Raw genomic sequence first — 6,000 nt, forward strand, 5'->3', positions numbered from 1 at the left:
GTGACTTGTTTTTTTTAATTTCTTTATTTATTTATTTTCTTTCTTTCTTTTTTTAATTTTTTTTTTAATTTTTTATTTTATAAGCAGGTGACTTGTAACTGTAACGGAATACATTTGAAAAGTAACCCTCCCAACCCTGTCTACAACATTCCTAGGAAATCTCAATGCCCCAATCCTAATGAGCTCTTTCCCGGATAGGCTACTCATGATGTGCTTGGGGACGCCCCGTTGCCCGTTGCTACTTTGCTCTCAGCTAACTAGCTAAGAAGGCTAACTAGATGCCTTTGCTGAAAAGCGTCCCTTCAAAAGCATGAAGCTGACAAAAGCTAGCTCGCTCGCTGCCCAGGCCGACTTTAACATTGTGCAAACTCAACATTTCTCCCGCTTAAAAGCTTATATATAAGCTAACGAGCGCTCTCGTAGTGCAAAAGTTGGACATAATTGTTTTGTTGGAAAGCTGACTTTACTCATTCAGGGTGTCGAACAAGCATGGCTAACTAGCGCCTCTCCTAGCAGTGAAGTGGACGTAAAAATACATAAATAAATAAAAAGTGGACGTTATGAGACTCATTCAATAATGCATGCGTGATGTTCATACAGTTTACAATTTCATGCCTTAACAAGCCCATGTTGTGTTTTTCTTCGTTTTGCTCCTCAAACGCTCAAAAAGTACTTTTTACAAGAAAGCTCAAATGCTAATTTTGCGAGCATTTCTTTTACAATGTGTTACAGGGAAAAATTTGCCATGGAAAAAAAAAAGCCCATTTATTATAAACAATGGACAATTTCAATGCAGTAAGTAAGGCAGCTCCATGCTGTGGTTGCTGATGGTCTCTGGAGGAGTTTAGTTTATCAACTGGTGCGAGTCGCCCGAGGCTGCCGACAGCAGGTGTGCCAAACAAAGCGCCAGAAAAAGGGGGCGGGAGCATCTATCACATAGAGGCTCAGCCGCAGTAAATACCAGTAAGGCAAGTTACAGTAAATGCAAGCCAAGCCGCTTCCGCATCCTGTCATGAAAACGGCCACGTTTTAAGGCCAGGCTCGCGTTCGGTGGCGATTGCGTGAGAGGAATTTGCACCCGAAAAACGACGCCTTCAAATCACAAAAGTTTCTGTATTGATTTTTGTGCATCCGGTCATGATGAACACGTGAGCAGAATTCCACGTCAATTGGAAGGCAAATATTAATATACGATTAACGTTGAAAAACAAAGACTCAAATGCAAATAAACCTGAACTGCACTCAAGCCGTGATTCTTTCGCTCGGTTGTTTCTGCTCCAACGCCAAGAAACGACCTCAATTCTCAATAAATAAAAAAAACGGCATCTTCAAGAATTTCACAGCATGTGATCCTGCAAGTACTTCGTCTTCGCCTCAAGCGCAGCACTCCGTGAATGACGCAACACCGCATCTCCTTGAGGAACTTCCCCGAGAAGTATGAAGCCGCTGTCTTTTGATGGCCGACTTTACTTTCCCGGCATCTGACGCGCCGCGTGCCAGTTCTGGCTAACGCTCGTCTCGCAGCGGCGGTCCTCGGTGCGCGTTGTGCCGCGTGACAAATTGACATTCAAATTGGAGAGCAGAAACAATTGGGGCGACGCGCTGATGTGGAAAAGTCATGCTGTTCTTTTCTCAAGTTAAGGAATAGGGGAGGTTGGGGCTTGTTGTCACACAGGTAACTTGTCACATTGTAATTATCTTCTCCACCAGAGGGCGTAAACTCAAAAGTGGAATACCGTACTCGTTTTCTTCCTGTATACGGTCAGGGATTTTGTCCTATCAGCAGAGGTGGCAAATCCAGGTCCAGAAAGTAAAAACCCTGCCACAGTTTGGCTTTAGCTCCTGATGCTAGCTAGCTCCCACGGTGCTCGTTTACCTGCTAGGGAGCTAGCTAGCTAGCACCTGAAAGTAAAAACCCTGCCACAGTTGGGCTTTAGCCCCTGATATTAGCTAGCTGGCTAGCTCCCTAGCAGGTAAACGAGCACCATGGGAGCTAGCTAGAGATGGCAAATCCAGGTTCAGAAAGTGAAAACCCTGCCACAGTTTGGCTTTAGCCCCTGATGCTAGCTAGCTAGCTCCGTAGTTAGCTCCCATGGTGCTCGTGTACTTTGTCAAGGCGTTGTCTGTGACGCCTGCACGATCTGTGACGCGCATGCGCGGAAGATCGGCCATCTTGGATGGCTAACTACGGCAACTACACTAGAACAAAATACCTTTATTTGCCTGCCTTCGTAAAATAATGATACATGAAAAAAAAAATCCGATGATTCTGCATTGTATACTTTACAGTAAGTGCTTGAAATGAGGCTGGGTCAAAGGCGAGCTACGAATAGTTTCAATTTGATGTTTTCTGTCGTCTGCCTGAACCAGACGCGGCAGGACAGGATTCAAGCGCGTCTCTCTTTTATTTAACTCTCTCCTTAAATGCTGAGAGACGAGCATTAACACGATGGGTTTGTTTGTTTACTAGCGGAGAGCTCCGTCTTCCCGCACGCGTGTCGTCACAGTGCGACTGTGTCACGTCATTCTCTCAGCGGGAATTGAAAGTCGCAGTTACACATGCTAATCCGCTTCCAGGCCGTGTCTACCTGCCAGGAAACACGTCTGCCGAGTCCCCGCAGACGTGTCTAATTGACTCGCCGGCGCGGGTGACTGACACGCCGTTTCCGCACCGTAATAATAGCGTGTCATGCGGGAATGATGGCGACAAGCCGGCGGCGGGATGCTCCCCGACCTCGCAGTCGGGGGCCCGGGGGGTCCGTGGGGGGGGGGGGGGGGCGGCGGCCGACGAATGGGCGGGCCGGCGCTCGGCTTTTCAATCAAAGACGGTGGCAGGACAGCGATAGAAACAATGAAAGAGGAATCAATCGCCGGCAGCCTGCGGGCGTTTGGACATTTTGAGTGACTTCATTCTCAGTCTTGACAAGGTGCTGTTGCTGCCGCGCGGGTTTTGTGCGAAGGGAATGAAAGCAGCAGTGATTTTTCGCTTATCTTTGCCAATAAACATCCTCTTATTTTGTGGCTTAAAGTTGAAGAAATACATTTATGTCTATAGTATTACACAAGATGCTCTCAACACTTAAACAGATCCCGGGTCAAACTGACCCGGGAACATTATTGCTGTTTCCTGTGAAACGAGCGGAATGGGAGATCCAAATTAATTTTTTTCATTGATAGTGAGAATAATTACACTTTTGGATAATCAAACAATACCCGGGTCAATTTGACCCAAGAACATTAATGCTGTCTGAGAATCAAAACGAACAGGAGGGTCCAAAAAAAACGTTCATGCTGTGCATGAGCATGATCACACAACATGTTTTGATTTCCAACACGCTGCGGGTCAAATTGACCCAAGAGCTTTATTGTTATTCCTGAGCAATAGCCATAAACAGAGGGGTCAAATCAAGTTGTGTATTGTTTGTGAGCAGGATACGCCAAATGTTTTGGTTTCCAACACGTTTGATAATCAGGCATTGCCCGGGTCAATTTGACCCAGCAACAATATTGCTATTTCTTCAAACAAATGTAACAGGAGGCTTACAGACTTGGAATTTGAGTCGAGCCCTTGAGGAAGATCGACGTTGGTATTCATGTCTTACTCAGCGTCTGCCTGCTGCCCTATTTAAATTTTTTTTGTACCCAAATATTCACTAATCCTGTTAGATGGAAATCTATTAATGTTCCGCCTTGAGGCTACCACACACAAACTTGTGAGTTTTTGCCGATAAGCATCCCATAATACCCCCTTCCTCTCCGCCCGTGTCCAAATGTGCCGTGAAGGCGCATCAGCACAGCCGCTCTCCGGATTAGAGAGCTTTAGCCAGACGAGCGACCGGGCAGCGAGGTGTGACCGGAACCCGGGTTCACTTAAGTGCCATTTTTTTTCCCATTTCCACAAATTCTCCTGTGGAATCGAGTTTTGGGGATTTACAATTGCACCGACTCCATCCAATCTGTTGAATCCAATTCAAAGATTTGGACATGGTAAAGTCAATCAAAAAATAGAGTCCATTTCTGGAAGAGGGGAACAATTAATTCCGTTTGTTTTGCATCCAAAACAGACAAAAGAATGACTAATAAAGAAATGCCCAGAAAAAAAGTATGTACGTAAGGAAATCGCTAATATTGTACTTTATTGATTTAATGCTGCAACTAAATGGTACTGCTCCTGGTGTACCCGCCTCGGCCACCCGGGGGCAGTATAACACAGTCATGCAGACACAATGAACAACTGTTCACTGCTTGCCTTCAAAGATTCATTGCTTCTAAAACTGACAAAATCGACACGACCGTGAGCATTTCCATGACGTTTTTCCGTTATATGTTGGCATTAAACTAGCGGAACACTCTTAAAGCAGAACAAAGCAGCATTTGGATTTTGTTGATTATGGCGGCACCTTTGGACAAAAGCGGAATTGTTTTCCCCGGAAAGAACCACATTTCTCATGAGGCCAAGCGCATATCACAGTTGGACTGAATGACATTGTTTCCATTATTGTACGTACAAAACGGCTGCCCCCCCCCCCCCCCCCCCCCCATCCCTCCCTTCCCGCGATGCATTCACAAGCATTCGGAAACAAGAATTTTGAATGTTGCCTGTCTGGTCGGGTCAGTGTGGAAAGGCGAACTATCAAGCTGATGGCTATTTATTGCTACCCCGCAATGTTAGCATACATATTTTTTTACTTGAGCGTGGAAAGCTACCTTCTAAAAAGCGCCGAGTCTCCGCAAAGGCAGCGTCGTTTTTTTTTATGTGTGCGCTTGGAAGTCAAAGCAGACCATCAGCTGAATGACGGCTTGTATCTTCAAACACTCACAAGTCGGGTCACTTGTAACTCAAAACAGCACTATAGATAAAAGCTTGGCTTGTTTTAGTTTTTTCATTGATTGATCGCTTTCATTGATATTAAAAAGAAAAATAATTTTCACAAAGTCTCTCCTTGACATGAAATGAACCTCAGTCGAACCCTTAAATATTTGCTCGACACCATTTTCCAGGAATTCAAAAATAATAATATTGCCTGTAGCTACAATATGACTTCGCGTCATAGCAACCGTGTGAGGAGAAACACAAGAGCCGTGACAGAAAGCAAAATTTGCCAGCCCAGCATTCGAGGGTCCGAATATGCGCCACATCTGCGAGTGTTCAATCCAGTGCGAAAGTAGTGACGCCAAACGCCAGCAGACATCCGCAAAGTCTCCTCTTTTTTGCGTGTGTATTCGTGCACGCGCGTGGCAAAGTTTCCGCGTCACGGCGAGAGCGACCTGTCAGTCAAACGCGTCCGTCTGTCAACGAGAACAAGGATAAACATCCGCATAGAAGTGCGACATGTGTTCGGAAAACGCGCGCGTTCTTTTTTCCTTTTCCAGTGCGTAAAAAGACAGCCCCCCCCCCCCCCCCCCCCCGCACCCCACCCCCCTTTTCCCGCATGCACGCGACTCACCTCTCCACATGCGCGTCGGCCTCGTTCACAAAGCCGGCTCATCCATAGCCGGCAAACTTTTGTGCTCGTCTTCGCGCATGCTCGCACCCCCCAAAGAGCACAAAAAAAGGGAAAGCGGCTGGTTTGGAGGACGAGGACGGACGATGTTGCGCAATCTTCCCGATGTGGTCCTCGTGTGTCCCCGCGCGCGCTCCGCGGTTGCGTGGCCGTATATCCTTGCAGGGAGGTGAAGTCCAATGAAAAGGAGGAGGAGGAGGAGGAGGAGGCGGAGGAGGAGGAGGAGGAGGAGGAGGAGGAGGAGGAGGAGGAGGAGGAGGATGGAGGAAGGAGTGGGTATCCCGGGCTGTGCGTCTGACAGACAGAAGCAGAAGCAGAAGCTGAAGCTGAAGCTGAAGCGAGAAGAAGCGTCAGCATCCTTCCTGCTGGGTCCTAAAGCGGCCAACACCGGCACCGAGCCTACGAAGAAGATTGCGCAACCGCAAAACACGATACATGCATCATGAAAGCGATACTTCATTTAGCCATTTTCAGCAGTAACAAGTTCATATTTTAA

The 6,000-nt window shown here is 46.9% G+C and overlaps 1 protein-coding gene across 4 annotated transcripts in view; it reads right to left on the reverse strand.

Annotated features, from left to right (window-relative positions):
- Positions 1-5,789, reverse strand: part of robo1 (roundabout, axon guidance receptor, homolog 1 (Drosophila)) — a 247,561-nt gene extending 241,772 nt beyond the window's left edge. For 3 of the 4 annotated variants that reach the window (XM_086080351.1, XM_086080347.1, XM_086080346.1), the window contains exon 1: positions 5,448-5,788. The gene's annotated coding sequence lies outside the window, so the exon portion shown is untranslated. Of the gene's footprint in view, positions 1-5,447 lie in introns of all 4 variants that reach the window. The other variant, XM_086080348.1, reaches the window with a different exon arrangement.
- Between the last annotated feature and the right edge of the window lie 211 nt (positions 5,790-6,000).

Source organism: Leptonotus elevatus, chromosome 7 (assembly GCF_054856555.1).
Source record: "Leptonotus elevatus isolate MCC_2025b chromosome 7, RoL_Lele_1.0, whole genome shotgun sequence".
Classification (NCBI taxonomy): domain Eukaryota; kingdom Metazoa; phylum Chordata; class Actinopteri; order Syngnathiformes; family Syngnathidae; genus Leptonotus; species Leptonotus elevatus.